The sequence below is a fragment of the Ranitomeya variabilis genome, chromosome 4 (assembly GCF_051348905.1).
Source record: "Ranitomeya variabilis isolate aRanVar5 chromosome 4, aRanVar5.hap1, whole genome shotgun sequence".
NCBI lineage: Eukaryota > Metazoa > Chordata > Amphibia > Anura > Dendrobatidae > Ranitomeya > Ranitomeya variabilis.
Window position 1 is genome coordinate 203,527,065 of NC_135235.1, and position 23,035 is coordinate 203,550,099.

At 38.3% G+C, this 23,035-nt stretch overlaps 1 protein-coding gene across 3 annotated transcripts in view; it reads right to left on the reverse strand.

Moving 5' to 3' along the window:
* The window catches only part of NTF4 (neurotrophin 4), a 128,583-nt gene that overhangs the window by 81,140 nt on the left and 24,408 nt on the right, over window positions 1–23,035 (reverse strand). Inside the window, exon 1 of one of the 3 annotated variants that reach the window (XM_077259699.1) lies at window positions 16,870–16,988. The exons of the other annotated variants lie outside the window; for them this stretch is intronic. The gene's annotated coding sequence lies outside the window, so the exon portion shown is untranslated. Of the gene's footprint in view, window positions 1–16,869; window positions 16,989–23,035 lie in introns of those variants that run through there. 3 annotated transcript variants of the gene reach the window in all.

Genomic DNA, 23,035 nt, shown 5'->3' on the forward strand with positions numbered 1-23,035 from the left:
CGTAATTTAACCCTAGAACGCATACCCATAGAAATCTACACATTCACGCACCTGGGGTCTTTTAGGCCTGTTTACAATTATCATGGAATAACTCAAATAAAAATACTTTTCAAAGTTTATTGTAAAGTTAGGATGCATTCCCACTAGCGCAGGGGTCCGCCAGGACGGGATTCCGTAATGGATCTGACCTCCTGGTGACCCCAGCTAAGGCTGGCGGACGCATACCTGGGGCCTCGCAGGCCTGCCAGGATACTTGTTTTCTATTTTCTGTAAATATATATATATATATATATATATATATATATATATATATCTGTAAGGTATATAGTTGTTAGTAATTTCCAGTTGTTCATATATTTTTATGTTACAGACATTTCGGTATAATTATGTTTTGAAATATACACATCTTAGGCTGTGTTCCCAGTAGCGCTGGGGTTCGCCAGAAGGGGATCCATAATGGATCTGACCTCCTGGTGACCCCAGCTAAGGCTGGCAGAATCCCGCCATTCCGGCAGCCTTAGCTGGAGTTACCAGGAGGTCAGATCCATTATGGATCCCCTTCTGGCGAACCCCAGCGCTACTGGGAACACAGCCTAAGATGTGTATATTTCAAAACATAATTATGTGCATAGAACAACAAAAAAGTAAGTAAACGGGCACGCCAAATATAGGCATTCTATATGCAATTTTTTTATGAAAACATTTTGGTTGTAGCAAACTTGGGGCAGGAATATTTATTTGTAACTTTACATATTCCCCCGACAATTCTCGCATATTATTTTTTCGGCTGAATGTTCCTTGCATACATTTTGTCCGCAAGTAGAACAGAAACGCTCCGATTTTCTTTCCTTCTTTGCTGGACAAATATAGCAGCGCTTTCTTTTTTTTTCTCTTTGCTCTGGATGTTCCAGAAAGCGTATTCCACATCGGATCATTGCTTCCGTAATTTGCCTTGATAAGCATATCATGCTGCTTCTCTCCATCATATTTATACATATTAGTCCATATAAATTCAAAAAAGAACACATCCAAAGATTCAATGTACCCAAAAGACCCCCCAAGATATTATATAGGCCACAGGATGTTTAGTTCAAAAAATACAAACTTTATTTTTCATCAATAAAATTATTACATTTCTTTAATATCCATTTTATAAAGTGCAAGAGTACCTCCAATCCAAAAAACTGGTCATATGTGCTTAAAATTGATAATTATATCAATCTGACCACCTGTTACATATATTACATAAATATATATATATTTTTTTTTTGTCAGATCGATGTTTTTACTGTATCTTTAGGTAAATATACTTCAATTCCAAAAAGCATCGTTATACATAAATAAATAGCAATGCCCAAGAGGCTATGGTAGCCTAGTTAAGATGGTGCCTTAATTAACATCCATATATAGAAAAGTAAATAAAGTAGGGCTATATGCCAATTGGCGTTTTTCCCACAAGGGTGAAGCCTATGCCGAGTTTATCCCGTGCATTTTTAGAAGAGAAGGGAACAAATAGCCAAGTATGATATAAATTATCTAGACATATTTACCGTGCGGGCACATATGAACCAGGAACCCCAGGGGTAAATATATATGGATGTTAATTAAGGCACCATCTTAACTAGGCTACCATAGCCTCTTGGGCATTGCTATTTATTTATGTATAACGATGCTTTTTGGAATTGAAGTATATTTACCTAAAGATACAGTAAAAACATCGATCTGACAAAAAAAATATATTTATGTAATATATGTAACAGGTGGTCAGATTGATATAATTATCAATTTTAAGCACATATGACCAGTTTTTTGGATTGGAGGTACTCTTGCACTTTATAAAATGGATATTAAAGAAATGTAATAATTTTATTGATGAAAAATAAAGTTTGTATTTTTTGAACTAAACATCCTGTGGCCTATATAATATCTTGGGGGGTCTTTTGGGTACATTCTCTCCATCATAGTAGGCATCAAAAGTTCATAACAAAGTTCTGTCAAAAATAGACTTCTCTTGTCTTTCCTGTTGGCATGGAATTCTGGATTAGTTTGACAATAAACAATGTAGCTATTGAGGGCTGACACATCAAGGATATTGGAAAAAAGGGAATGCAGAATCCACACTCTTCCCAGCAATAGCAGCAATAGCAGAGTCATAAAAGTTCTTCCCCAGCAACAATACAGACAAAAAGACTGAGTATCACATGTAAACCTAGTACAGGCCTAAAAGGCCCCAGGTGCGTGAATATGGGGTAGTCCCAAAAAAAGCTTGTTATACCGAAATATCTGTAACATAAAAATATATGAATAACTGGAAATTACTTACAACTATATACCTGAGGATTACCTAAATTTTTCAAAAAAGTACTTTTACAGAAAATAGAAAACAAGTAACCTGGCAGGCCTGCGAGGCCCCAGGTATGCGTTCTAGGGTTAATGAAATTAATAGTCCACTGCCTGTTGTTAAGTGTAATTCATCACTATCTGCAGAGATGCTGAGACATATTACAGGGAGATGGAACAGGTGTTTGTCTCTCTGCTCCTGCTCTCCTGTCTGTAAAACTGCATACTGGTAGGCATATAGGTGTGACATAATTTCATGAATTTAATAGTCCACTGCCTGTTGTTACTGTAAGTGTAATCTCTAGCAGCAGAGATGCTGAGACAAATTACAGGGAGATGGGGCAAGTGTTTGTCTCTCTGCTCCTGCTCTCCTGTCTCAGCATTTCTGCAGCTAGAGATGAATTACACTTAACAACAGGCAGTGGACTATTAATGTCATTAAATTATGTCACACCTATATGCCTGCGAGTATGCAGTTTTACAGACATGAGAGCAGGAGCAAAGACACAAATACCTGCCCCATCTATCTGTCTCAACATATCTACCACTAAATTCATTAAGTTATGTAACACACTACAATTGCTTTTTTAATGTATGTAGCACATAGGTAGTTATTTTCTGTACAGGTTCACATGCTGCTCCTGGTAACTGCTAATTGGGATTGGGATCTAAAGATGCAGCCATGTTGTTGGAAGCTGAAGGCCTCCATGAAATACTCTGGAGTCTATAGCTCTGGAGTTGGGTGAATACTTTCACTCTAGCAGTAGTATGCACTCTTTCCCATTGGGTCACTAAAATAAAATGGTAACTTAACTACAGGATGTAACAGTTTCTTATATGTCAATGTGCCAATCACATGCCTTTGTTCCTGTTTTAAAAAAAAGTAACAAGGAATATAATCCAGATAATTCAAAGGAAGTAAAGTTACCTCTGATGAGAATTGATTATCCCATCAGATCAGAATGAGAAACTTCTGGGAAAGGCCAAGGGATGTTAAACTTGACCTCACAGAGTCAAGGTTGGGTACAAGGATAACTGTGGGGGAAGTATCAAAGGTCAGATACTAACAAAACATTTGGAAGACAGAGAAACTATTCCCAAACGAGCCTTTGGATGCTTTCCACTTGCCTACAAGTCAACGTAGATCCTACTCGTATCTGTCGAATGTGAACATGAAACACAACAAGAAAGTGAATTCATCCCACATGAAAAACTTATGACATTGTGCCATCAGAAAATTATCTTTTTTTAAATCAGTTTTTTTTAAGTTACAGGCTGATTCAATTTCAGTTGAAATGCCTCAAGACAAGGAAATGATGCTAAGTAGTGTGTGTGGCCTCCACGTGCCTGTATGACCTCCCTTCAACGCCTGGGCATGCTCCTGATGAGGCGGCGGATGGTCTCCTGAGGGATCTCCTCCCAGACCTGGACTAAAGCATCTGCCAACTCCTGGTCAGTCTGTGGCGCAATGTGACAGTGGATGGTGCAAGACATGATGTCCCAGATGTGTTCAATCGGATTCAGGTCTGGGGAACGGGCGGGCCAGTCCATAGCTTCAATGCCTTCATCTTGCAGAAACTGCTGACACACTCCAGCCACATGAGGTCTGGCATTGTCCTGCATTAGGAGGAACCCAGAGACAACTGCACCATCATATGTTCTCACAAGGGGTCTGAGGATCTCATCTCGGTACCTAATGGCAGTCAGGCTACCTCTGGATCGCACATGAAGGGCTGTGTGGCCCTCCAAAGAAATGCCACTCCACACCATTACTGACCCACTGCCAAACCGGTCATGCTGAAGGATGTTTCAGGCAGCAGATCGCTCTCCACTGCATCTCCAGACTCTGTCACGTCTGTCACATGTGCTCAGTGTGAACCTGCTTTCATCTGTGAAGAGCACAGGGCGCCAGTGGCAAATTTGCCAATCATGGTGTTCTGTGGCAAATGCCAAGGGTCCTGCACAGTGTTGGGTTGTGAGCACAACCCCCATCTGTGGACATCGGGCACTCAGACCATCCTCATGGAGTCGGTTTCTAACCGTTTGTGCAGACACATGCATATTTGTGGCCAGCTGGAGGTCATTTTGCAGGGCTCTGGCAGTGCTCCTCCTGTTCCTCCTTGCACAAACGCTGAGGTAGCGGTCCTGCTGCTGGGTTGTTGCCCTCCTACAACCCCCTCCACCTCTCCTGGTGTACTGGCCTGTCTCCTGGTAGCGCCTCCAGCCTCTGGACGCTACGCTGACAGACACAGCAAACCTTCCTGCCACAGTTTGCATTGATGTGTCATCTTGGATGAGCTGCACTACCTGAGCCACTTTTGTGGGTTGTAGAGTCCGTCTCATGCTACCACGAGTGTGAAAGCACAACCAACCTTCAAAAGTGACCAAAACATCAGCCAGAAAGCATTGGTACTGAGATGAGGTCTGTGGTCCCCACCTGCAGAACCACTCCTTTATTGAGGGTGTCTTAATAATTGCCAATAATTTCCATCTGTTGTCTATTCCATTTGCACAACAGCATGTGAAATTGATTGTCAATCAGTGTTGCTTCCTAAGTGGACAGATTGATTTCACAGAAGTTTGATTTACTTGGAGTTATATTCTGTCGTTTAAGTGTTCCCTTTATTTTTTCGAGAAGTGTATATATATTATATAGGTCATTTTTTACCCATATCATAATCTTTATTAAAAATTAAAATCTTGTAATTTTCACACTGACCACTAGGGCTTTTTTAGACTTTACCTTCCTATTTTTTCAGAAAATACACATGTACATTAGCCACAATGAACCTGTTTTTTATACTGAAGCAGCTAATGAGTGTGTGCAACCTTCATTTTGAAATTAGGGGCAGCTGGGACATCGCCTAATGTGATTGTTGGATAAAGTCATGTAGAGATGTTACCTGTCTTGTATTCCTGCCTCTGATGATAAGAAACCTGCTGAAAACTCTTTCTCAAATGACAGTAAGTTAGATTTTTAAAATGCCCTGGTGGCAATTGTGAAAATATTTTTTATTATTATCTTTTATTTTTTTTTAATAAAGATTGTGATATGAAAAAAAATGCCTTTTTTATAGAAACAACTAAAATATCATTTTAAAAAATAGGTCATTTTATGATGATATTTCTTTTAAGATGATTTAAGAAAGTGCTCATTCCATACTAGTTGATGAGAATGGTTGAACTTTCCGACCTCTATAATATCTAGACCTGTGTTAATCACCCAAGTGTTAAAAAAGTTTTGACAGGAGAAAATATTCTATGGTCCCAATAATGAACATTTGTTTAGATTATGTACGGCACTTTTAGATGGGCACTGCATGGTAGTATTATATGTATCATATATGATAGATTTTGTTTGTGACACTGTTAATAATCTTTATCTTCTCTCTTTCGTAAAAGAAGACTTGTAGACCTTGGCTCGGCTTTGACACCTTAGAACATTTTTTTTATATCTGGTTATATACATTTCGATATTGAAATGCAATATTTTCCACGTGACATACATATGTTGACATATGAACTTGGAATAAACAAAATTTGACCCTTGCTCTGATCTTACAAAATTGGGGAATTACCAGGCAGTGTTAAGTCAACATGGATTTCCTCACAGGGAAGATTAATGGAAATGTAGAAAATATTTCCCCCCCCTGATCTTGTGGAATGTGTTTTAATCAAACAGAGAGGAAGTTCTCTGTCCATCGTGTATGATTATCCTGCCAGAAGGTGTTTAGATCAATCAGACCTCCCTACCGGAGGACGTCAAGACCTCCACAGATGGACCACATAGAAAGGTACACGCGTATGTATCTACGCAAGACATTCACTCAAACTGTAGGGCGGCTCCGGATGCGGTGGCACCTTTTTCTCTGCTCAGATAATGTAGGACTCGTAGGGAAAATTAATGTGTCTACATTTTTTAAGACAAATATTTTTGGAATGTTCTCAATCATAGTAGGAGATTTAAGACATTCAGATGTAGGCTTGTATTTTGTTCTCTCTTGGGGCTCGTGATCACGGCCAATTTTCTAGGGCAAGTGCTTTCTGGGGTTTTCATGGATTTGAAATCTTTTCTTTAGATTAGCCTGCAGTCAGGGATTGACATTTCTTGAAAGGCAACAACCCCCTTAAGAAAAAAGGCAAATCACAGCCTTAGTCCCTGATCCATGGAGGCTGGTGTCTTGTACACCAGTCTTAAACAGTGCGCTAGATACGGAAACTCTCACTTTTCAAAAAGTTGTCGGGCCTGATGAAAAGTCACAATGAGTTGCACAAATTTCAAGCAACTTTATGGCAAAGCACTGGGATAAACTGGCAAATCGACCCCTTTGCTGTTGTTTTTTTCTGGGTCTATTAATCTCTGTAATTAAAAAAAATAATTAAAAAATGAGATACATTGTCTCAACTTGTCATATTACACATTTAAAGGCATTACGCAAGATGATAAATATTCCAATGATATGGATGTATTCGAGTACAGAATGCAGGTGTTTGACATGGTTTAAGCGACTGATACAACACGGCGGCATTATTTGCCAACAGAATCCCTAATAACTAGCTTCTATAATGATCAACTGCCAAGCTACAGTCAGATGTGTCTACACTTGATCATCAGGCGTCCTCGCTTTCTCACTTTAATCACTTTTTATTCTGCTATTTTACTCTATTACAAAATCCTTATAAAAGGAGCAATATGGTTAACCAATCTTTTTAAAAAGGACCTGTCACTTAGTCAAAAGATGAAGTTAAATACTGTGCAAAAATCCCTGAGCTCCCCCGATTCTGCAGCTCTTTTCCATTTTGTGCTGCCTCACTCCATTGCAGAGATATTCACATTTGTTGCTTTTGGGGGTGTAGTCTGTGAAATCTCTACCTGTAGTGCAACTGAGGGGTTTCTTCAGAGTTCACTGGGGGGCATGCACTTTTCACCACTATTAACAGTGCTATCTGTCTCAGATGTTGCAAGCTGTGATTTGCAGCATCTAGGAGGGAAGGGTGAAGTCACACGCCCCCAGAGAAGACTCTGAAGAAACCACCAGTTGCTCTACAAGCAGAGATTTCATAAACTGCACTCCAAAAGTAGAAAATGCAGATATCTCTGCAATGGAGCAACGTAGCACAAAACGGAAAGAAGAGTCAGAATCAGAAGAGCTAAGGGATTTTTACAAGGTATTTAACTCAATTTTTTTGGGCAACTGACAGATCCTCTTTAATGGATTTTTCCACAATGCAATTCCCTAATATTTTATTGTTTCCTAGATGAGGTATCACGTTAGTTTCATTATAATGTTCCCGGAGTAAAGGAATTCATTATGAAGTCATCATCAATACTCATCGTCAGTAAAGCTTTAAGATCTGTTCATTCATTAAGTTACTACTTACAAGACAGTACCTTGTTGCCTACCTCAGTTTTATAAAGAAAAAAAAGGGGTTTCTGACAAAATGACCCCATTGTTTGTCATAATTTATTTGTAATTAAGCCCAAATTATAATGCCAAAAAAAATTCCAAATAATATTTAGTATCACAATCGTAATGTCTGAACGAGTTTTTCAGGAGTTTACAAAAGTTTCTCAAGATAAGAGAATGTTATAAAATAAAGAAATGCCCATTACTTAAATACTGAATATCCCTTTTGCTGCTGCATGGGGACACCACTTTAAAGAACCAATGTAATACTGCCACATAGTACCCATATAATACTGCTGTACAACCACACACCTATAAATAATACTGCATGGCTTTAGCTTGAAGCTAGCGTTAGCATTTTTGGTGTTCCACAAGATGCTTTGCTAAAACAATTGTATAAGAGGTTTTTTTCAGACATGTTGGGTACATACTGTATTATATGCAACTTAAAAAACAGATGGCACCATTTTATTACCTGCCGTATATCAATATCAGCAAACCTCCCGCACACACCATACTAGCGGCGATGAGAATACGGCACACACAACAGGGTTTTTTTTTTAATGCTTCTGTTCTGCTCAACATTTGGCATATCAATTCCGACAAAACCTCAGCTCCTTTATTATTCCAGGTTACAGAGCTCAAAGTGACTGATGAATTATGCTATAATTATGGCTATTTATCATTAGCTCTCTAAGCTATCATTTCAGCGCAGACCTCCCCCTGGATCAGTCAGCTCAAATTACTTTTACAGAAACAAGTATTTTACACTAACTTACTAAGACAACTTCTGCGAGAAATCTCCACTGACTATCTAGTAGCCATAAAAGTTATCAAAATTGTTCATAAATGGACCCAATGCTACTATTATTAAGCAATATTTGGGAAAAACTACTATGAAAGCCAACGTCTTGTCCAAATGATGACTTATCTTTGTTATTTTCTTTAAGATGGATTTACCGTTAGGTCAAAGCAGGTAAAAATTTGTTGTGAAGCTGAGGATATCTAGGAGTCATAGAAGTTACCGAAAATGTTCATAAATGGACCCAATGCTACTATCATTAAGCAATATTCGGGAAAGACTACCAAGAAAGCCAACGTCTTAACAAAGATAAGTCATCATATGGACATTTTCTTTAAGATGGATTTATTGTTAGGGCAACCCAGAGATAAAATTTGTTGTGAATCTGAAGATATCCAGTAGCCATAGAAGTTACCAAAAATGTTCATAAATGGACCCAATGCTGCTATCATAAGCAATATTCGGGAAAGACTACCAAGAAAGCCAACGTCTTGTCCAAATGATGAGCTATTGTTGCTATTTTCTTTAAGATGGATTTACCATTAGGGCAAAACAGGTAAAAAATTTGTTGTGAAGCTGAGGATATCTAGTAGCCATAAAAGTTACCAAAAATGTTCATAAATGGACCCAATGCTACTATTATTAAGCAATATTTGGGAAAGACTACCAAGAGAGCAAACATCCGAAAAATGCGTTATCATTGCTATTTTCTTTAAGATGGATTTACCGTTACGGCAACCCAGAGAGAAAATCTGTTGTAAAGCTTAGGTAACTAATAAAAGCAAAACAAAAAAATGTAAGAAGTTTATGCTGTGGCAGAGACTAACCAAGCTCTTGTGGTGCCCAAAATGCACCATTGCTACAATCATTCAATCAAAAGTAACAGTTAATGGATATACCCAGTAACATGCATTGTATAGCTGTATGTAAAACATTGGTTCGTGTAACACCCATATATTGTGGCCCTCATCCCAATGGTCCTTTTGGTTACTCTGTTTGCCCCATGTCTCTGCATTTGAGTGATCCAGTTCTCATAAAAATGTACTCTATGTGTGTTCAATTGGACCTGTTGCCATTGCACAATGATGAGGCAAATGCTGGTCAAGGGAGCGTTAAGTGTACGCAACTATCGGAGATGGTTCCTTGATCAGAGATAGTTCCTTCAAGGGTTTTTAGCCTTTTTCTGGGTCGACTCTCAAAGATAATATGTTGAACTTAACTGGCTTGTCTCTTTTTGTCTATAGTTTTAGTATGTTACTATACAGGAAAACTTTTAAATATTGGAACCAATGTTTAGATCAAAATTATACTAAGCAAGCTACGACTTGTCTACTTTGGACACATCACACAAACAGAGCAATCACTGGAGAAGGACATGATGGTCAAAAGAATAAAAGGAACAAGGCAAAGCGGAAGACCAGTAACTCGATGGTTTGATACAATCAAGATAATAGCAGAGAAGACCCTAGGCTTCCACAAGCACAAGATCGATCTTCCTTTGGATGGTTCAGCCATCAAGTCTCCAAGGCTCAAGTTTAAGCCAAGGGCTCTGTTGAATTAAAAAAATAAAGACAACAAACCCAAGCAACAGGCCAAAGACAACACTTTCAAAACAATTCATCCATTGGCTAGAAGTCAACTCCTGTCATTAGACCACCGAAATTCTCAAAATATATTAGAAAACCTATAGTCTACCATGGCCAAAAAATGAATATGTACTGGATCAAAACCAATCAATTTCAAGCCAAAACGACCAATAGAAGTATATTGGGGGGCTGAGGATCTTTAATGTACATAGATGCTAAAATCTGGCCATATTACGTTTGTGTAAATCATTTGAAAAACTGTTTCATTTTAATGAGTCCTGCTTGAAGGACTACTAGAGGCTGACACATGTGGACCATTAAACATCAAAAATAACTCGGCACTCAATCGTGAAGAGATGCAAATTTAATTTGTCTTGCGTCCAGACATTGAACCAATTGTTTTGTTAAACGTTTTTGGTCCCAGAATTGGACCTTCCTCAGAACGGTTCAATGTTATCTAATGCAAAAGAATTTTACAAAAACAAAAATTATAAAAAAATATAAAAAGATCAGAAACATCAACAAAATTGGAAACAGAACATTGGAATCTCAATGCCTGTCTAATGCCGCATAGTAGCAAATGAACATGTGGACCATTGTTTACATGGAGGGTCTTTTCATGGAGGTGGCCTGCTAACCTCAGATTTAAGCTGCAGTGATCATGTGAGGCTCCATACATCTACCGGGATATGTCCTACAGATCCACACGTTGGTTTTACATTACACAAGGATATGTCTATGGCTTTGAGGAGAAACCTTACAAATGTCTCCAGTGTAGAATAGATGCCCATATTGTGCAATATTCGCAACATGGAACATATTCCTTTCTTTGTACTAGACAGCTTAATTGTAATAAAACCAGAAAAATGTAATTTTCTTTTAATTTTGGAAAAAAAAAACCCTCTAATGATGGGCATACTTTTAGTTTTTAATGTGCCCCTCGGGGTGAAGCTGTACGCAAGATGTAATTGTAGACACTGCCTCAATCTCTGGCCACAGAACCAAAGCATATAAGAAGTAATTAGACATTCCAAGAGCTTTGCTGTGAAAAACATTATTATAAATTCCAGACATGTCCTCCAATGAAGAGACCCACCTCCCAGAAAAAGAGCATCGCCAGAATGTGCAAAGCAGAAGATGACCCTAAATGAAGGTGGAGAAGTTTTTTGGCCGACTTCAGTGGTAATGCTTGGTAGTAACCAAGGTGGGGAAGAAGCTCGTAAATACCTGGTGACATTATCACTTTATAGTGATGTCACTACTACTTGGTTGCCTATTTGTGGAATCTCGGCTTTCTTGTGTAGCAGGCAAGTAATTACCATATTCCTTACATCATACCAGCCCACTGCAAATCTGCTCACTAAAATATTGGAGTCATGAAGCCACACTGGAGAAGAATGCCAATACTAGGGGTTGTCTACTTTTTTATTTGGAAACAAGTGAACCTTCAACGTTAGACCTCAGAATGTCTACTAATACGCCATCCCATCTCTCAGGTGTAATATGCACAGAAATCCCTCTTCAAGGGGTTGTCCACCTTTCACGACAATTTATTTACTTAACCCCTTATGACATGTGCTGTACATGTAAGGCGCATGTCGGGTCTCCCCCTTTGATGTGGGTTGCGGCGATGAGCCCGCATCTTTTCTGGCACATGTTAGGTGATTTCATCAGCTGACATGTGCGCATAACAGCCACAGGTGGAATCGCGATCCACCATCGCGATCCACCAGCGGCTGTTAACCTGTTAATCTCTGACATCGGCGTTTAACATGCACGCGCCCAAAGCACATCACAAATTACGCCCATCGGCGCCTGTGTCACATGACTGCGGGTCGCTGATGGGTTGGCGTGACAACCAGGGGTCTGCAGGAGACCCCTGTGGTTGTCATAGCCGAATAGCAATGAGCGCCACCCAGCGGTCGGCACTCATAGCAGGCGATCGATTACCCAAAACAGGGATGAAGCCCTGCTCTGTACAGCACAGGCAATTGGTGGACTGAGGCTTCTAGTCTCCGATAAAGACTATTGAAGCTAGAAAAAAAGTAAAAAAAAAAATCTTTGTAAAAATATTACAAAAATAAAGAAAAGTTTAAATCACCCCCATTTGCCTTATTCAAAATAAAACAATTTTTTTTTTTTATATACACATATTTGGTATTGTCACGTTCAGAATCGCCCGATTTATCAAAAGACAAAAAGAATTAATCTGATCAGTAAACGCTGTAACGAGAAAAAAAAATCAAAATGCCAGAATTACTTTTTTTGTCGCCGCAACATTGCATTAAAATGCAATAACAAGCGATCAAAACATCGCATCTGCACCAAAATGGTATCAATAAAAACATCAGCTCGACGTACAAACAATAGACCCTCACCCAGTCCCAAATCCCAAAACATGGATACGCCACGGGTCTCGGAATATGGCGCATTTTTTTAACAAGCTTTGGATTTTTGGTTTACGACTTCCCCTAGTAAAAGTGCAACATGACCCTATGGCATTGTTGTGCATATGCACAGTTCAAAGGTCCGTCTTACAGTGTGCGAACACATTGACTTTATTTCAGGATGGGAACATCCATGGGGTCCAGTCTTGCAAAGGTACAAGTTCTGAATAAAGAACAGATTTTTACTACAACACTATAAAAGGTAGATACAGTTTTCAGACCAGTCATTCTCAGCCAGTGAAAGAATAGGGTCTCTAACCCACATGTATTATTGTTTCCTCTCTTCCTCCCTTTCCCATAATTGAAGACTTAATATCCTGATAAAGTCATATAATTTGTTCCAGAAAATGAAGCATTTCTCCCTTAACATTGTTGTAAAGGAGTTATACACATGTTTATTTCCTTTGGGTGTATTGGAACCGCACAAAAAACAGAGAAAATAGGCAAATTGGATATAATTTCATACAAAACCCCCCAAATGGACCGGACAAAATTGTTGGCACCTTTCCAAAATTGTGGGTAAAGAACTTTGTTTCAAGTGTGTGATGCTTGTTCAAACTCACCTGTGGCAAGTAACAGGTATGGGCAATATGAAAATCACACTTAAAACCAGATAAAAAGAGAAGTTGACCCAATCTTTGCATTGTGTGTCTGTGTGTGCCACACTAAGCATGGAGAACAGAAAGAGGAGAAGAGAAATGTCTGAGGACTTGAGAACCAAAATTGTTTAAAAATATAAACGATCTCAAGGTTAAAAGTCCATCTCCAGAGATCTTGATGTTCTTTGCGCACAGTGTGCAACATAATCAAGAAGTTTACAACCCATAGCACTGTAGCTAACCTCCCTGGACATGGACGACAGAGAAAAATTCCTGAAAGGTTGCAACGCAGGATAAATTGGATGGAGGATAAGCAGCACCAATCAAGTTCCAAAGAAATTCAAGCTGTGCTGTAGGCTCAGGATGCATCAGTGTCAGGGTGAACTATCCATCAATATCTGAATGAAATGAAACACTATTGGAGGAGACCCAGGAGGACCTTACTGCTGACACAGAGACATAAAAAAACTAGACAGCAGTTTGCCAAAATATGTGTGAGTAAGCCAAAATCCTTCTGGGAAAGTGTTTTGTGGACAGAAGAGACCAAGATAGAGCTTTTTGGTAAAGCACATCATTCTACTGTTTACTGAAAACGGAATGAGGCCTACAAAGAAAAGAACACAGTACCTACAGTCAAATATGGTGGAGGTTCAAAGATGTTTTGGGGTTGTTTTGCTGCCTCTGGAATTGCATCATGAAGATCTGAAGATTACCAAAGGATTTTGAATCGCAATATAAAGGGCGTGCAACCAAACATTAAGTTGGGGATACCGGCCTATTTTTGGACTTGTGTGAAATTATGTCCAATTTTCCTTTTTATCACAGATTGTTTGTGTGGTTCCAATACACACATAGGGAATAAACACGTGTATAACAAAACATTTGCACCTGCAATAATTTCCTGGGAGAAATACTTCATTTTCTGGAACAATTTCAACAGTGCTAACACTTTCAGCTATATCTGTATATACTCCGTTTTGTTTGTTTTCACAGCCCAAATATATTCATATTTTCTTTTATACTGCATTGTTCTGCTTAAATTTAGTACATTTGTGCCTGTCTACTATTTATGCAGTTTTTTATATAGTATTTTATTTGGTTCTTACATTTGGGCACGAGCTGTTAGGTTGCATTACTAAATTTAACATAAAACCATTTGGGGAGTTGTTTTGACTTTATTACAGCGAGGACCACAAGTTTTAAATTTTGGTTCCGATTCACCATTTGCATTTTTTTAAAGTTACGTTACTTTTTTTTGTCTTTAACTTTTTTTGTGACTTTTTAGAACAAAAAGTTTTGCAAAAATTTGTGCAGGAATAATTGTTTTATGTGAAATCACTCCACGGGACAGCAATACATTTCCAAAAATTTTCCAACTTTTTGAAAAGTTGCAAATAATGAATCAGCCGGAAGCATGTCAAAAATATACTCAAAATGGTGAACTAAGAAAAAACAAAAAACAGGCGAACACATCTAATTTGCATTTTATTTCATATTTATTTTATATGTGTTCTCCTGTTTTTTTTCGCGTTTTTGATGTTTTTTTGCCAATTTTTCATTTGCGCCTTTTTTTAATCATTTGCACCCTACGTAAAGTTTATTTTGTAAAGAAAAATGAGGGCTCAACGAAAAATGGGCACCAAAAACTAGACAAAAAATGGAACAGGCAAAAATGTGATAGTGAATCAAGTCGTTTTATGTGTGGTTTCAATTGTTTTTAGGTGTCTTGTTTTATACGTGGTTTAATGATCTAATAAAACATGAACATGTTTTTTAATGTTTTCATAGGTGCCATCTGATTACTCGTATGTTCCATGTTTCTCATCGTACAGGGTTTTCGAGAGTGAAAGATGTTCTTTGCAGTTGCTTTTTTTTTCATGCAACACTTAATAAAAACCATTGACTGAACCTCATAAGTCGCTAATATTTGATTCAATGCACTGGAAAATCCAATAAAACCCTATAACCTGTTCCTGGCCAGTGATGTCACCAGTGCCATTGTTCTGAAATGCAATTGTGGTGTTAAATCTCTTTAATGTGAATAGTGTTCATCTTAGCAAGACCCTTTAATAGCTCTAAGGCATCAAGTAGAAGGGTGGGAGTCCTGGTGTTATAATATGGTATGTGCAGCTTAACTCCGGGACAGGCTCTGACCTGCATCCTCCACTGCAGGGCAGGTATCACCGCTTACAGGAAATTCCATGGACACCAGAACCTCCTATGTTCCCAATTATTAATGGTATTACATATCTGCAGAACTTCTTGGGTATTGCAGGAAGAAAAAATGCATCACAACACATAAAAGAATAAAATGCAATACTACTTGATAAAAAAAAAACAACAAAAAACAAAACAAATACATTATCAATTCATAAAAGAACAAAGTCAGGTAATATCAATTAATAAAAAGGAAAATACACAAAAGCATGTAATACCAATTGATAACAAAAACAAAATCAAACCAAAAAATAAAATACTAATTGGTAAAAAAAAAAGAAAAAGAATGCAATACCAATCGATATAAAAAAACAAACAAAAACAGGTAATACCAATTGCTAAAAAAAAATCAAAGAAAAAAATGCAATACCAATTGATATAAAAAAACAAACAAAAAAAAAACGGGTAATACCAATTGCTAAAAAAAATCTAAGAAAAAAATGTAATACCAATTGATATAAAAAAAAAAACAAACAAAAACGGGTAATACCAATTGATAAACAAACAAAATATGTAATACCAATTGCTAAGAAAGAATAAAAAAAATGAAATATCAATTGATAATAAAGCAAACAAACAAAAACATATACTATAAATTGATAACAAAAACAAAAGCAATACCAATTAATAAAAAAAAAACAAAAGAATGCAATACCAATTGAAAAAGAATCTAAGAAAAAAATGCAATACCAATTGATAAAAACAAACAAAATCAAAGAAAAAAATGCAAGACCAATTGATAAAAAAACAAATAGACTGCAATACCAATTTATAAAAAAATAAACAAAAACATGTAATACCAATTGATAAACAAACAAAAGATGTAATACCAATTGATAAAAAACAAAATAAAAAAAAAAAATGCAATACCCCCAGTTGATAAAAAACAAATAAATAAAAACATTCTACCAATTGCTGAACAAACAAAACAAAATCAAACAAAGAAAAAATTGCAATACCATTTGATAAAAAACACAAGCAAACAAAATCATGTAATACCAGTTCCTAAAAAAAACCTAAATCAAACAAACAAACATGCAATAACAATTGATACAAAAAAAACATTAAAAAAGAAATAATTATAAAGAATGCACAAAAGCAGAAAACATATAATAATATTAATAATAAGGCAAATTGCTGATGAAAATAGTCGGGCAATGGCAGCCAGATACAAATGGACAAATGGAAAGTATGATAAGGAACCATTTTTTGGCGCAGAACATCAGCGGTATGTGGGAAGTAGACAAGCCAAAGAGGTGAATAAGAGGAATCTAGACAAAAAGCAGAAGAAAAATGAAGTAAGAAAGACGACAATTCAAGCAGATGGCGAGTGATGGAATCGAGCCTGTGTTCAGCGCTTATGGCAAAGGATAACGGAGATGTATGAAATGTTCCCTACAGATAGTAAGGAAAATATAGCAGTTCCAGCTTTAGTCAAATACCCTTATCTAAGAAAGGTCCAATTTTTACCCCAAGAAGGTCTAATCGGGGAGTACATTCCAGAAGGACGTGCACATATTTCCGCTCCTTGTCTCCGTAATCAGAAATGAATCAGTAAAGGTTGTATCCATAATTGTGACAGCACGTCTGCCGTCCGAGCCAAGTGACTGCAGCCGATAGGAATGAGACGCAGCAAGGCTTCCTCCTCTACAGTACACTTGTCTGACATTATCCGGTGTTGTCTTGTACAAATTAATATCAAGTAGGGTCACTGATAGCAGAGACTCCATGCCATCATCATCATGAGCATGTGATGACCGCGGCTTCTAGGTAGGTTCACATGATTGCGATGATGCAAGGATTTAAGAAAATTGCTCAATTCCATAAAGGGTATGTAAAAAAATTTTGTATTGCTTTATTTTTCTAAAATGCCTTTATTTGAGGCTAAAAAGCATTTTCAGAACTGGGTTTTCAATAAAAATGTTGCAGATTTTGTCTGTTACAGGCTCTTTGTTTTTCCCTGAACATTCAACTGTGGTCATAAATCAGCTGGAGGAGATCAGTAAAAGACAAAGAGATCCAATCTCCCCTACAGATCTTAACAGCAGACTGGCTGAAGGATTCTCAGTTAACTCATTCTGCAGCCAGCAATAGCTCGTGCAACACAAAAGCTATAGAAGGGAAATAATGAAACCCAATTATGAAAATTATTTTTAGCCCTAATTACATGCTTTTAAGTAATAAAAACACATATTTCCCCCAAAGGTGAACAGCCTCTTTATGCAAATTTGTATTGTGTATACTACTCTTATGCAGATTAATGACTCTCCTTGATTGCAGGTTAACAATCAGTGCTCCCATATAAACAGAGAAAACCATGATCCTACAGATATGAATGGAAGGCGCTAAACATGGCGGGCTACCTCTCCCTTCCTGAGAGTAGATATTTGGACTCCATTCTGGAAATAGATGCAGGAGGTGGGATCGAAATATTTTAGGCACTAATTGCATATCCTATCAATATGACATAAATGAGAACAGACCTATAATCCTTTTCAATCACTCATAACTGTAAACCAGACTGCATCCGTGCTCTTAAAGGGAATCTTTCAGTAGGATCAACCCTCCTAAACCGTCTTTACGGACATGTAGGTCATAGAAAGCTGAATAAAACGACACCTTGATATCTGCGATCCGATGCCTTATTCCAGAGTAATCCGCATTTTTCTTAATATGCAAATGAACTGGGCCGGATATAAATCTCCCCGAAAATCTGCCTTTATTATAAATGAAAGGCAGCATTAAAGGTGTGAGACATGCAAGTCTGCGCTCCTGAACTGCAGAGCTCACATCTTTCCATGAGTAATAATCTCTGGAGCCAGATTCTCAGTCCGTCCCATAGATCTTAACAGCTCATTTACATAATAATAGAAATGCAAATATCTCTGGAATAAGACATCGGATCGCAGATATTAAGGTATCATTTTTTTCAGCTTCTTATGACCTACATGACTGTATAGACGGCTTAGGAGGGTTGATCCTACTGAGAGACTCCCTTTAAATGTACTCACATTGGTCAGTATAGGAACTGTATTCACAAGACGGTGGGCTATTTGCACTCTCACCGTATTATTTGTGTAATTCCCATAGATTCCCACTCACTGGTGGATTTCCAACATTTATCACCTTATTCTTCAGATAGGTCATAGAAAGATATTCCCTTAAGGAGTTACTACTTGAGCATCGCCCCAATATCTGCATGCGGCTTCATGAAAGGTGGGTTATTCATGAAGGATCACCATAGGTGTGCTACGCCTTGGGGGAAAAGGAGCTTCCATCAGTATCGCTTATCCAGCTCGAAAAGCAGGTAGCGTAGTAGAAAGCAGGTGTCAATCTTGTCAGCAATGACAGCCGTGACTCAGAGTGATGGCTCCAAGCCTTAGTCCTATAGCAATGTCCATACAAAAATTCCAAAATCTGACGACTGTATACTAAGCACAAAAATGTCAGCTTTAAACATTTTTTTTATTTTTTTTAAATGGGTGACATAAAAAGAGACTGTCGGGTCCCGGAAGGCAGTCATTGCTTGATTAAAGGGACATGCAACATTTTTCTGTCAGTGCATTTAATTTATGACTTGTCTCATATAATTTTGATATTCCTGATTCTGAGAAAAATTGAAATTACTTTTTTTGTAAACTATTTTTGCTATTTTTTACTGTTTCCTTCTTTCAGATATTAATCTCAAATGACTTCCCTGTAACTTTAAATCCTCAAGCTAGTTAGAAAACTATTTAATCTCTCTGCAGTGCCCCTACAGGAGAAATTCAGTATTACATTTGATCAATGCAAAATTTTTTGTCTGTACGTGTAATACACAGATGTGTGGGGGGTTCTCCAGAGTAAGAGGTGTTCCTGTGGCCACTCTTTACTTCGTTAGTGGGTTAAAGTCCTGGACAGGAGACCTCTGCTAATAAAAGGGAATCTGTCAGTAGCTTTTTGCTATGTAAACTGACAGCAGCATGATGTAGGGGCAGAGACCCAGATTCTAACGATATGTCACTTAGTTTACTATGTGCAGCAGTTGTGATAGAATCAGTTATTTCTACTGTGCAACCCCGCCCACATCACTGATTGGCTACTTTCTGTGTACACTGTAAAACTGCCAATCAGTGCTAGGGGCATGGTTAGACCAGGAGTCACGAGACACCTAGTCCTGTAGTGATAATCTCCTGCTGATAAAACGCTATTTTTATTGAAACAGCAAAACACAACCTAGCAAGTGATACATCGCTGGAATCAGGGTCTCTACCCCTACATTATACTGCTCTCAGATTACAAAGCTAAAACTTGCTGACATATTCCCTTTAAGAGTTCTCTCATAGGGTTTTCTAACAAATTCAAGGGTTTTTCCACTTTCAGGTAAGTGGCCTTAAAAGACTCTAAAATAAGGTCTACCCTGGGTCGAGCCGCTAAGCTTAGTGGTTGTGAGACCCGAGAAACAATGGGGAGCTGACGCCGAACCTGGGGAGTATCAAAACCTGCTCTATGTGTTATTTTAGAGCATTTGGGGGTCTTCTTTACTGAAAGTGGGAAACTCCTTTAATCCTCCGCTTTTTGCTGATCTTGAGCACTGATCCTCGGTGAACTTTTGCCAGACCGGCTCCTGAGTCATCTAAGTAATTTCTAAAGTCTACACGTAACATTTATTACAAAACGTAATTATTCCCCTTTAGCTGTCTTTACTTCTGTGTCATGAGAAAAGCATTCTTGTTTTACCAGGAAACCATCAGCAAGCTGGCGAATGATCATTGTTGTGTTTCTTTTCATTCTTACCGCTTCTGTTGTGAATATAAATATTTACATGTAACGATATGAATAAATTGATTAACACATGAATGGCTGTTACTTGCAGGGTTAAAGGGGTTGTGCAGTAATTAACAGAAAATAAAAATAATTAAAAAAAAAAGGCTACAGGTGCAAAACATGCAAATGTCACTGCACAGATTTGCTGTGAATGATGGACATGATATCATAGCTGCTAGAGGAGAGACAGGATTGCCGCAGGGGATCAAATACACGAGTAATGGTTAGTCCATAATGTTAACACTTTCCTGCCCTCAGCTCTTTTTTATAAACATCCATTTAAAAGGATTTTCCACTTTCCAAAAAAACTGGTCTGCAAATAATTGGACACTTGTAAAAAAAAAAAAAAAAACACACACACACACACACAAAGTACTCTCCCCATGTCCGGTGCCAGCTTCTCCAGTTTCTTTGTTTTGTCTGCAGCAATGACATCATGATCAAAGCACAAATCACCGCTGCAGCCAATCGGTGAGCTCAGCAGCTACATCTGCCTCTAAGCTCAGTGATTGGCTGCAGCGGTGATGTGCGCTGTAGTAGTGATGACCCTGATGTAGTCAAAAAAGAGAGATGAGAGCAGACGCAGGAACCGGCGCTAGATTGGGAGGGGTTACATGGGGACCATTTTTTTGACAGTGTTTAAGCCCTTTAATGCTTTTGCAGACAATTTGTCATTATAAAACACCACTGAAAAACCGATTGATGCCCTACTAGACTTTCACAAAATGTCTGGGAGGCTTTGAAAAAAAAAAAGAAGTAACTTCCTGGACTCCCAAAAAAGTTCATAAATCTGGGTGTGCACCAAACCCTCCTGAAACTTCTCGGAAGACATCACTTCCTGAAGGTTTCTCGTGGGTAATTGTTGGATGCTCGATCATCAGAAAGGAGACCCCACATGCAACTGACAGAGGGTGGGATATAGATTGTGGAGGAGGCGAGAGGACTGGCATTGTGGCGTGCAAAAATATTGTGATAAGGGAACAAAAATTTCTTGGAGAGCAAACTTTCAAGTTAGCAAGTATGAGTTACAGGGCGGGCAACAATATGTGTAGAGTTTAAGCAAGGAATGCAGCTTTTTTTTGGACCCCTTCAGAGAGCGGTCACAGCCCTGGTTTTCCCCATTTTAAGTCTATTCATACAAGTTATGAATAGGATGGTGGCTTTGGGACTTTCTGTTAAAGTGGTTCATTGGGTTAGTCATATTTTGGTGTCAAGAAGCTCCTTCAAGGGCAGTGATGTAGCAAGAGGGGCCACACTGGTAGTTGCCCAGTGCTCAAAATTCTTTTGGCTTGCAATATGTCAAAAGAAAAGCCATGTTTCTAGCACCAAAGATGAGAGGCAATGCAGATGCCCCAGACTTCTGGCTTGGTGACCTGGATCTACAAGTGAGGTCCACTCTGAGGGATATTAGTGATTCAAGACAATACAATTGGGTCCTGTGGTGGAGCATGCACATCTTCCATAAGTAATGATGTCACCATTGAGTGCCGAGTTTTCATATACACATCTTCCATAAGTATTAATGATGTCACCATTGAGTGCCGAGTTTTCATATACACATCTTCCATAAGTAAAAATGCCAATGTTGAGTGTGGAGTTTTCATATACACATCTTCCGTAAGTAATGATGCCACCATTGAGTGCCGAGTTTTCATATGCAGATCTTCCGTAAGTAATGATGTCACCATTGAGTGCCGAGTTTTCATATGCACATGTTCCATAAGTAATGATGCCATCGTTGAGTGCCAAGTTTTCATATACACATCTTCCGTAAGTAATGATGCCACCGTTGATTGCAGAGGTTTCATATACACATCTTTCATATGTAATGATGCCACCATTGAGTGCCGAGTTTTCATATACACATCTTCCATAAGTAAAAATGCCAATGTTGAGTGTGGAGTTTTCATATACACATCTTCCGTAAGTAATGATGCCACCATTGAGTGCCGAGTTTTCATATGCAGATCTTCCGTAAGTAATGATGTCACCATTGAGTGCCGAGTTTTCATATGCACATGTTCCATAAGTAATGATGCCATCGTTGAGTGCCAAGTTTTCATATACACATCTTCCGTAAGTAATGATGCCACCGTTGATTGCAGAGGTTTCATATACACATCTTTCATATGTAATGATGCCACCATTGAGTGCCGAGTTTTCATATACACATCTTCCATAAGTAATGATGCCACCGTTGATTGCGGAGGTTTCATATACACATCTTCCATAAGTAATGATGTCACCGTTGATTGCGGAGTTTTCATATACACATCTTTCATAAGTAATGATGCCAACGTTGAGTGCCGAGTTTTCATATACACATCTTTCATAAGTAATGATGCCACCGTTGAGTGCCGAGTTTACACATCTTCGGTAAGTAATGATGCCACCATTGAGTTCTGAGTTTTCATATACATATCTTCCATAAGTAATTATGCCACCGTTGATTGTGGAGTTTTCATATACACATCTTCCATAAGTAATGATGCCACCGTTGATTGCGGAGGTTTCATATACATATCTTCCATAAGTAATGATGCCACCGTTGATTGCAGAGGTTTCATATACACATCTTCCATAAGTAATGATGCCACCGTTGAGTGCCGAGTGTTCATATGCACATCTTCCTTATGTAATGATGTCACCGTTGATTGCGGAGTTTTCATATACACATCTTCCATACGTAATGATGCCACTGTTGAGTGACGATTTTTCATGTACACATCTTCCATAAGTAATGATGCCACCGTTGATTGTGGAGGTTTCATATACACATCTTCCATGAGCACTGATGCCACCGTTGATTGCGGAGGTTTCATATACATAT